This window comes from Octodon degus, unplaced genomic scaffold (genome assembly GCF_000260255.1).
Source record: "Octodon degus isolate 3935 unplaced genomic scaffold, OctDeg1.0 scaffold00083, whole genome shotgun sequence".
NCBI classification, from domain to species: domain Eukaryota; kingdom Metazoa; phylum Chordata; class Mammalia; order Rodentia; family Octodontidae; genus Octodon; species Octodon degus.
This window is the reverse complement of record NW_004524659.1, coordinates 9,270,331-9,278,990: the sequence shown is the minus strand read 5'-3', so window position 1 is coordinate 9,278,990 and position 8,660 is coordinate 9,270,331. Positions and strand designations below refer to the sequence as shown.

General features: G+C 38.5%; 1 protein-coding gene, 1 non-coding gene and 1 pseudogene across 2 annotated transcripts in view; all 3 read right to left on the bottom strand.

Moving 5' to 3' along the window:
* The window catches only part of LOC111818207 (zinc finger protein 14 homolog), a 117,291-nt gene that overhangs the window by 88,649 nt on the left and 19,982 nt on the right, over nt 1-8,660 (bottom strand). The gene's annotated exons all lie outside the window — the stretch shown is intronic.
* Nucleotides 4,988-6,283, bottom strand: LOC101586665 (annotated as a pseudogene).
* On the bottom strand, nt 6,904-7,010 carry LOC111818236. The gene has a single exon (XR_002822269.1). It is a non-coding gene; the product is annotated as a U6 spliceosomal RNA (small nuclear RNA).

Below are 8,660 nucleotides of genomic sequence, written 5' to 3'. Positions count from 1 at the left end.
GCCCTTAAAAGAACTTCATAGACTATTCAGAATATTCATGAACTGACTGGTCCAATTGGTAAAGATATAATACACATAGTGATGACACATTGGAAACTAGACACTAAAAAATAATGCCTACTAAAGTTACAACTGAGAACCACACAGCAAATGTCAGTTGCTGTGGAGTCAGTGCTGTTTCATATCTGATTGTACTTCATGTTCTACTGACTCACAACATTTAAAATAATCACCATCCAGTGGATTCCACTTCTGTCTCACAGTATAGAAAAAAATATGTAATCTAAATAAGTTAAACATACATAATATATTATGTGATTAAAATCAGTCCTACCTTAATATTAGCCAACCCATTGAAGAACAATATCTGACAAAATATTTAAGCATTTTTAAAAAATAAATGATTATTAAATTTTATCTGCACTGATAAATTAATTTTATGTCTCTTCTCAAAACTTTCTTTAAGTTTCACTTTTGGGCCAGCCAGATAGCTCAGCAGACTAAAGTGCCTGCTTAGAGGAGATGCAGGGACTAGGGTTTAATTCCCAGCGTTCTGTGCCAGCCCTGCCCTGAGGTGCACTGAGATAGCAGTAGAGACTAGGCATGGTGGCACGCACCTGTAATCTCACCACTTGGGAGGCTGAAAACATGAGGATCGCTATGAGTCCAATCTGTGTAATGAGACACTGTAAACCCTGTACTAAATACATTTTTAAAAAATAAAATAAAAAATAAGTTTCACTTTTACTAACTTCAAATGCTAATATCTGTAATATGAGCAACTAAGTCAAAGACAGTAATGTACAATACAAAAACCATGGTTGAATATCTCTCATCTTGTTCTTCTAAATGTGTACTGCTTCTAATGTCTCGCAATTATTATTATACTCTCTTTTGTAGGGAGTCACTGAAGCTGGAAAGTTGGTCATATGTGTGTAGGCACCACTAGGCCTCAGCGCCTAAAGCAAACAAGCTACCTCAACCCTGAGATAAATGTCCTGTCTGGTTCAGGTCAGCTATTAGTCACGAGGCAACTTTATGTCATGTGTTACTAACTCTGCAAAGATATACATAAAGGTCCATTTTGTTTTGCTGGTGGGTTTGTTTTGCCAACCAGGCAGACCAGCCACCACCTAGCAAGCTTTTGTCTTTTTGTCTATCTTTTTCTCATTCCTGCCACTGTTTCTCACCAGGTGCAACCAATTGTACTGAGATCAATGGATCCCTACACTCTTTAAAATAAATTAAACAGTAAAAAGTAAAAAGGACAAGAAAAATTTAAATTATAATGCTGAAGAAATAACTAAGGAAGAGCCAAGTGGGTGACGCAAATTTGTAATCCCAGCACTTGGAAGGCTGAGGCAGAAGGACAACCATGAATTAAAAGCCAGCCTATGCTACAGATTGCATTGAAGACCAGCCTGGACAGCACAGTAGGACCTTGTCCCGGAAAAATGAAGAAAAAGAAAGGAAGAGAGGGACAGAAAGATAGAGGGAGAGGGAGAGAAGAAGAGAAGAAGAGAGGGGGAGGGAGAGGGAGAGAGAGAGAGAGAGAGAGAGAGAGAGAGAGAGAGAGAGAGAGAGAGAGAGAGAATGAGATTGAAGAAGACACTAGAACATAGACTTCTCATGTTGAGAGAATTAATATTGTTCACGTATCCACACTACTGAAAGTGATCTGCACATTCAATGTAATTACCATCAAAACATTTTTCACAGAATTAGAAAAAAACAATTCTAAAGTTCATATGGAAGCACAAAAGTATGAAAATACCCACTGAAATTTTGAGGAAAAGGAATAACACTTGAAGTTAGGCAAAGTAGTACATTTCTATAATGTACTCTTAGAAACTGAGGCAGGAGAATTACAAGCTTCAGCTCAGCCTGAACAGTTTTATGACTTAGCAAGATACTCTCAAAAAGGGACTAAAAGGGCCAAGATGTAGCACATGGTGAGGTACACTGGGTTCTATTCCTAGTAAAACACACACACGCACACAGAGCATGGTAGCTAGGCATGGTGACATGTGCTTTTAACCATAGCATTCTAAGTGGCTAAGGCAGAAGAATCAGAAACTCAAGCCAAGCATGGACAATTTAGTAACCTACTAAGATCCTATCTAAAAAATAAAAAGACTGAACATATAGTTCAGTGTAAAAGCCCTGAGTTTAGTCCCCAGTAACACACACACACACACACACACACACACACACACACACACGGTACTGGAGTACAAATTGATATGTAAACCAATTGAATAGAATGGAAGACCTGGAATAAACCCATGTATGTACAACCTTTGATTCTTGACAAAAAACCCAAAAACATGCAAAGGCAAAAGAGAGTTTCTTTAAAAATAGTGGTGAAAAAACTGGATATCCACCCATAGAAGAATGAAACTAGAGCTCTCTCATTTTGTACAAAAATTAGCTTAGAATGTTAAAACTATTAAAGGAAAACAGGGGAAATACTTCAAGATACTGGTATATGCAATAATTTCTTTAATAGGATTTCAATAGCTCAGAAAATAATAGCAGGAACTGACAAATAAATTGTTACCAGGGATCTGCCCAAACACCTCATTTTGGGCACTGATGGTCTGGATTTGTTTTGCCCATCCACCATATGAAAAGACTGACAAAGAGAAAGGAAAAATGGGCTTTGTGAAAACTGTGACAAATTGGGAGGAAAGACAGCAAGGGTTTTGCTAGGTGCCCAGGCTGACCTCAAACTTGGTCTCTTCCTTCCGTGGGCTCCTGATTAGCTGGGATTACATAATCCATATCTTTAGTAATTCTTCTTTTTTTAGTATTTTTTATTTTTATTTATTATTTATTCATTCATTTTGTGTGTGTGGCCAGCTCAGCCCACCAGGGGGCGTGGCTGGCTGGCATGTGGTGCTGGGGGATTGAACCGGGGTCCCTGTGCTTTGCTTAGCTTATTTTGTTCTAAGTAGGTGCTTTAGACCACTGAGCCATCTCACCAGCCCCAGTAATTCTTCTTTATGTCATTTGTTAATTCTATTTATAAAGTCTTTGTTTTTGTCTTTTGTCACAATATATATCTTTAATACATTGCCTTGTACATTTGTGCAATATAATACCACTTGATGTATAGTTTCAGAGCCTTACAGTAGTACACATCTATTTCTTTCTCCACCCTTGTCTTTTTGTTGTCACACATTTTATTTCTACATAAATGTATGAGCTACACCAAACACCATTGTTTTGTTTAAACAATTGTCTTTGAAAGTGATTAAAATAATAAAACCAATTTTGGGGCTGAGACTACAATTCAAAAGTACATCACTTGATTAGGATGCATAAGGCTTTTGGTACAGTCCCTAACATCAAAAACAAAATCTCTGTATCTGTTCATGTATTAACATTTCCAGTTCTTTTATTTGAACGTATAATCCCTTTAATTTGGTACCATTTCGTTTTTGCCAAGATTAACTTTTTATAGGCAAATCCCTTGGTGTTTTATATCAGCTTTGTATATTTCCAAACAGTATTTTGTTTTGTTTTGTTTTTTAGAGACAGAGTCTCACTATGTTCAGGCTGGCCTTGGATTAGCAGTTTCCTATCCCAGCATCCCAAGTACCAGGATTACAGCCATGTACCACAGCCGTTGGGCCTAAAAAATTTTATTTCATTTCACCTCTTGAAATTTATTTACCCTGAATTAAGAACTCCAGGTTGTAACTTAATTTTTTCCTTCTTGGGAATTAAAAAATGTTTCACTGTTTTCTACATTGCCTTGTTACTATGTAGCAATCTGCTACTGTTGTCTTTGTATCCAGATACACTGAATCTTTTTATCTTCAGCACAATGTGAATAAGCTGAAGCTTGGCATTGCTTTCATGTATTTTGTGCATGGTGTTCATTGATCCATGAGTTTATAGTTTTCTTCAAATGGATAAAAGTTTCAGCTATATTTTTTCAATTTTATGTGCATTCCTCTCATCTCACTAAAGGATTACAATTATATTTGTATTTAGTCACTTCAAGTTTTCACATAGTTCACTGATACTGTTTATTTTTAAATGTTTTACATTCTTCATTTTGGATAGCATCTACTGTAGTATCTTTGACTCACTAATATTTTCATCTCTAATGTCTAATATGCCTTTAACTTTATCTAGTGTTCAAGCCATTATGATATTCATCTTTCAACATAGGGTTCTCAACGTATAGAAGAGGAATAGATGCTATCAAAAATAAAGGAGAGAATGAATTTTCCTTTTAGGAATTATTTTCATCAAGGCGTTTTCATTGTTTTGTGGTGCTGGAGCTTACAATCACAGCTTTGACTGTTCTGGGCAAGTGCTGGGCTGCTGTGCTACACCCCCAATCTTCCAGGTTCTTAAATAGGATAGTATTAGCTGTAAAGTACTTGTTAAATCTTGATAAGAATGACCTATTCCCAAAAGTTTTTGATGGCACAGGTATTAATATTCCTTCTTCATGCTCTTTTTTAATATTCTGAGACCGAACCCAAGGCCTTGTATATGCTAGGCAAGTGCTCCACCAGCCCCAATTTTTTTCTTAAAACAGGGAACTCACATTACATTTGTTAGTCTATATTTTGGTTCCATAGTATCAAGTCAATTGTGATAACATGTGCTTACAAATAATGTAATCCATTTATATTTTACATGTATTAGAATGAACATATATATATGCATTGTGGAACATACAGTATTAATATGTAATTTTTAAAAAATTTTGATAATCTATTGCAAGTTCAAGATCAGCCTGGGCTACAAAGTGAGCTCAAGGCCAGCCTGAACTGCATAGTGAGACCCTGTCTCAAAAAGACAAAAAGCAACACAAAGCACAAACAAACAAAACAAATCCTTGATAATGTGTAGTTGTGCCGCCATTATCATTCTTTTTTTACTTTTTTTTTTTTTTTTTTTTGTCCAGTGACCTCTGAATTTTTATTTGCTCACTATTTCCCAAGGGCACTCCACTCCTGTTGCTTCAGTGTCTCAACACTTTGGTGTCATTGGTCTCAGACACTGATTTTTCTGTCCACTATTTTCTGGATAGTGGTTGTCTGGGTGGTTTGCACCGAGGAGCTGCTGCTGTCCAGGGCATCGCCAAGATTGAAATCCTCCCCATCTTCCTGCAGGTGGCGGTAGGTGACATCTCAGCCTCCAGCTTGACCTTGATGTCCAGCAGGGCCTCATACTCCTGGACCTGGCACTGCCCCTCTGTTCGAGTCTGTGACAGCTCAGACTCTAGGTGCAGCAGGACCCTACTGAGTTGCTCCATCTGCATAGCATAGCGGGCCTCCACGTCTCTCAGGCCGTTCTTCAGGCCAATCTTCATATTTCTCATGGACTCCAGGTTAACCTCCAAGGACTGGGCCATGCACTCCAGCTCTGTGAGTGTTATCTCAGCAGCTCCAACCTCAGCAGACTGCTAGGTGACTACTGTGGTGCTCTCCTCAATCTGCTGGGACCAGTACTTGTCCAGCTCTTCTCGGTTCTGAGCCAGCGCGTCGTACTGGACCCTGATGTCCACCATGATCTTGCCGAGGTCCTGATATTTGGGTGCATCCACCTCCACAGTCAACCCAGAGCCGTCAATCTGAGTTTGAAGGCCTCTGACTTCCTCCTCATGGTTCTTCTTCATGAATATCAGCTCCCCATTCTGAGTCTCAATTTCCGTCTCCAGCTGCAGCTGAGTTATATTGGTGTTGTTGATGACCTTGTGAAGTCGGTGTATGTCATTCTCCACAGACTGACACGTGGCCAGCTCTGTCTCATACTGGACTCTAAAGTCGTCAGCAGCAAGACAAGCATTGCCAATCTGCAGGATGATGCGGGCATTGTCCACAGAATTTGCAAAGAATTTGCCTTCAGTTCCTCGATGGTCTTGAAGTAATGGCCCCAGTCTGTGACCAGGGACTACTATTTCTCCAGATGCTCCTGGATCTTGCTTTCCAGCCTCCAATTTTCCATCTCCAGGCTCCTCATTCTCTCCAGGTAGGAGGCCAGGCGGTCGTTTAGGCCCTGCATGGTCTCCTTCTCAGTCTGAATGCTGCACATGCGGGCCAGACCCCCGGCCACTCCCGCGGGCAGGCCTGCGGACACCATGTCGCCCCAGAGGATGGTGGAGCGAGACATGCAGACCCAGGGGCCCAGGCCCCCGGCGCCGGCATAGACACTGGCAGCACAGCTGGCCAGCCCGACCTGTTGACTGGGGGGCCCAAACCAAGCCCGGGGACCAGTAGTTGGTGGAGAAGGTGTTGAAGTGGGTGGTGACATTCATCTTGCCTGGAAAGGAAAGCGAGAGACCAGGACTCAAGTTCAGGTCACCTTTTTTATTCTTTTTTTTTTTTTTTTTTTTTGCGGAACCGGGGATTGAACTCAGGCCCTTGCGCTTGACAGTGAAGCGCTTATTTCACTGAGCCATCTCCCCAGACCCCCACCTTTTTTATTCTAAAAGGAAAAAAAAATCATATAAAATTTCAAAACAAGATAATAGGAGGGTAACAGTGATTAATACTTACATACTATTATCTTTAAATTAACTACTTTGGGTACAAGATATAGGTATTTAATTGTCCAAACCATATTAGCACAAACTTTCTTTTCACTTAACTAAGAGAAATTAGTATTAAAACTATCTTAACTGTCCTGTATACATATACAATTATTTTTGCCACTCTCTTTTCTCCTTTCCCTCATGCCAGTTTCTCTTTCCCTTTTTTATTTTTAAGAGAATAGAAAAATAATAGATGACATTAGAAAGGATACACAATTAAAACAAAAACATGATAGGTATTCAACAGTGCATTAACATTATGCATTGTTGTCCTTAATGTAGTTGCTTAGATTACCAGATATAAGCATGTAAAAGTAGCCAAAGTAAAAATATTAAGCATTAACAAAAATACGGAATGTTTCATGAATTTGGATGTCATCCTTGCACAAGGGCCATGCTACTCTTTTCTATATTGTTCCAATTTTAGTATATTTGCTGCCAAAGGGAGCACTCTTTCCTTTGAAAGTATCTTCCTAATTTACAATATCTGTTGTACACTTTGAATCTTATTTACTCTTTCAGCTTCTCAGTCAAGGGAGACGATAGAATGCACATGTGCCTCTGGTTTATTTCACTTTTGTGTATGGTCTTGAGGTGCATCCATTTACCTATAAAAGTCTCTGGTTTATCCTTCTTTAGGGCTGAGTAGTACTCCATTCTATAAAACAATCACACCATTTTATCCATTTTTTGGATGGGTATTGGGTTGTCTCTAAGATCTATTATAAATTATGTTGCTATAAATATGGGTGCACATATATCACTATGGTACAACGTTTTTAATCCTAGTAAGATATGTAGCAGGGAAATAGCTGGGTCAAATAGGACTTCCAATCCTAGTTTTTGAGAATTTCCACACTGATTTCCAAGGCTGTGGTTGCACCAGTCTACTTTCCCACAAACAGTGGAGAAGGGTTCCTTCTTTCTCACAGCCCCACCAGCATTTGTTAATGGTTGATTTCTTGGTAATAGCCATTCTTTCCATGAGATAGAATCTCAGCATTGGTTTAATTTATATCTTTCAGATGAGGGCAAATATTTCAGAACTGCCTGTTGCAGCACACATACTATAGATTTGCCATTGGTCTAGTCCCTTAATTTCTCCTGATTGTATTTGGTTTCTCTTCTTTGTGCCATCATTTTATTTTTTCTTTTATTTTTGTACCAAGAACTGAACTCAGAGCCTTGCACTTACTGGGCAGGTATTGTCCCACTGAGCTACATCCCAGGTTGTTTCTTCCTTTTTTTTTTTTTTAATATTAAAGAGGAAAAACACAAACAAAAACTAGAATAACAAGAACAAAAACAGCTATTTCTTGTCATAAATGCTTATTCATTCCTTCAATACATTAAATTCATCTATATGACAGGCACTGTACTGGTTGCTATGGAGAGTGAAGACAATGAAGGTTAGGCCCACAGATAAAATATCCTTAGTACATTGTCATTATTTTCTTCACTGAATAGAACTTTGGTGACATTTCACAAGGTCACATATACAGACATCACATTATCATTAATTTCTAAAGAATTTAGAGGTTAAAGGTGTTGTTTAGTGGATACTCAGCTTGCATGATGTCCCAGGTTTGGTCTCCAACACCAAAATAAAAAACCCAAAAGAAAGGAAATGCATTTTAACTGAGCATGGTGGCACATGCCTATAATCGCAACATTCAAGGCTGAGGCAAGAGGATCCCAAGTTTCAGCCTAGCCTGCACAACGTAGTGACGTGGGGTTCGGGGGCTGAGGATGTAGCTTAGTGTGAAACCTCTGGGTTCAATCCTCAGTACTGCAAAATAATTAAATACACAGCTTATACTTTGTTTTGACTTGAACATTTTATTATTGAAATTTCAAATATACAAAAGTAGAAATATTAGAACAGTGAACCACTATGAAAATGTTTACTTTAGTAATTACTAACATTAACAACCTAGTTTCCATCTTTCTTTGTTAACTCATTTTCTAGTGCTAGACTATTTCAATGTGTCTGAATATCTTATTTAACAATAACCAATACGTATTAACTCTACCACTTAGGATACTTTATTTTTCATAGCCATATTGTATTATTGTCCCCAACAGAATTAGTATTTTGAAA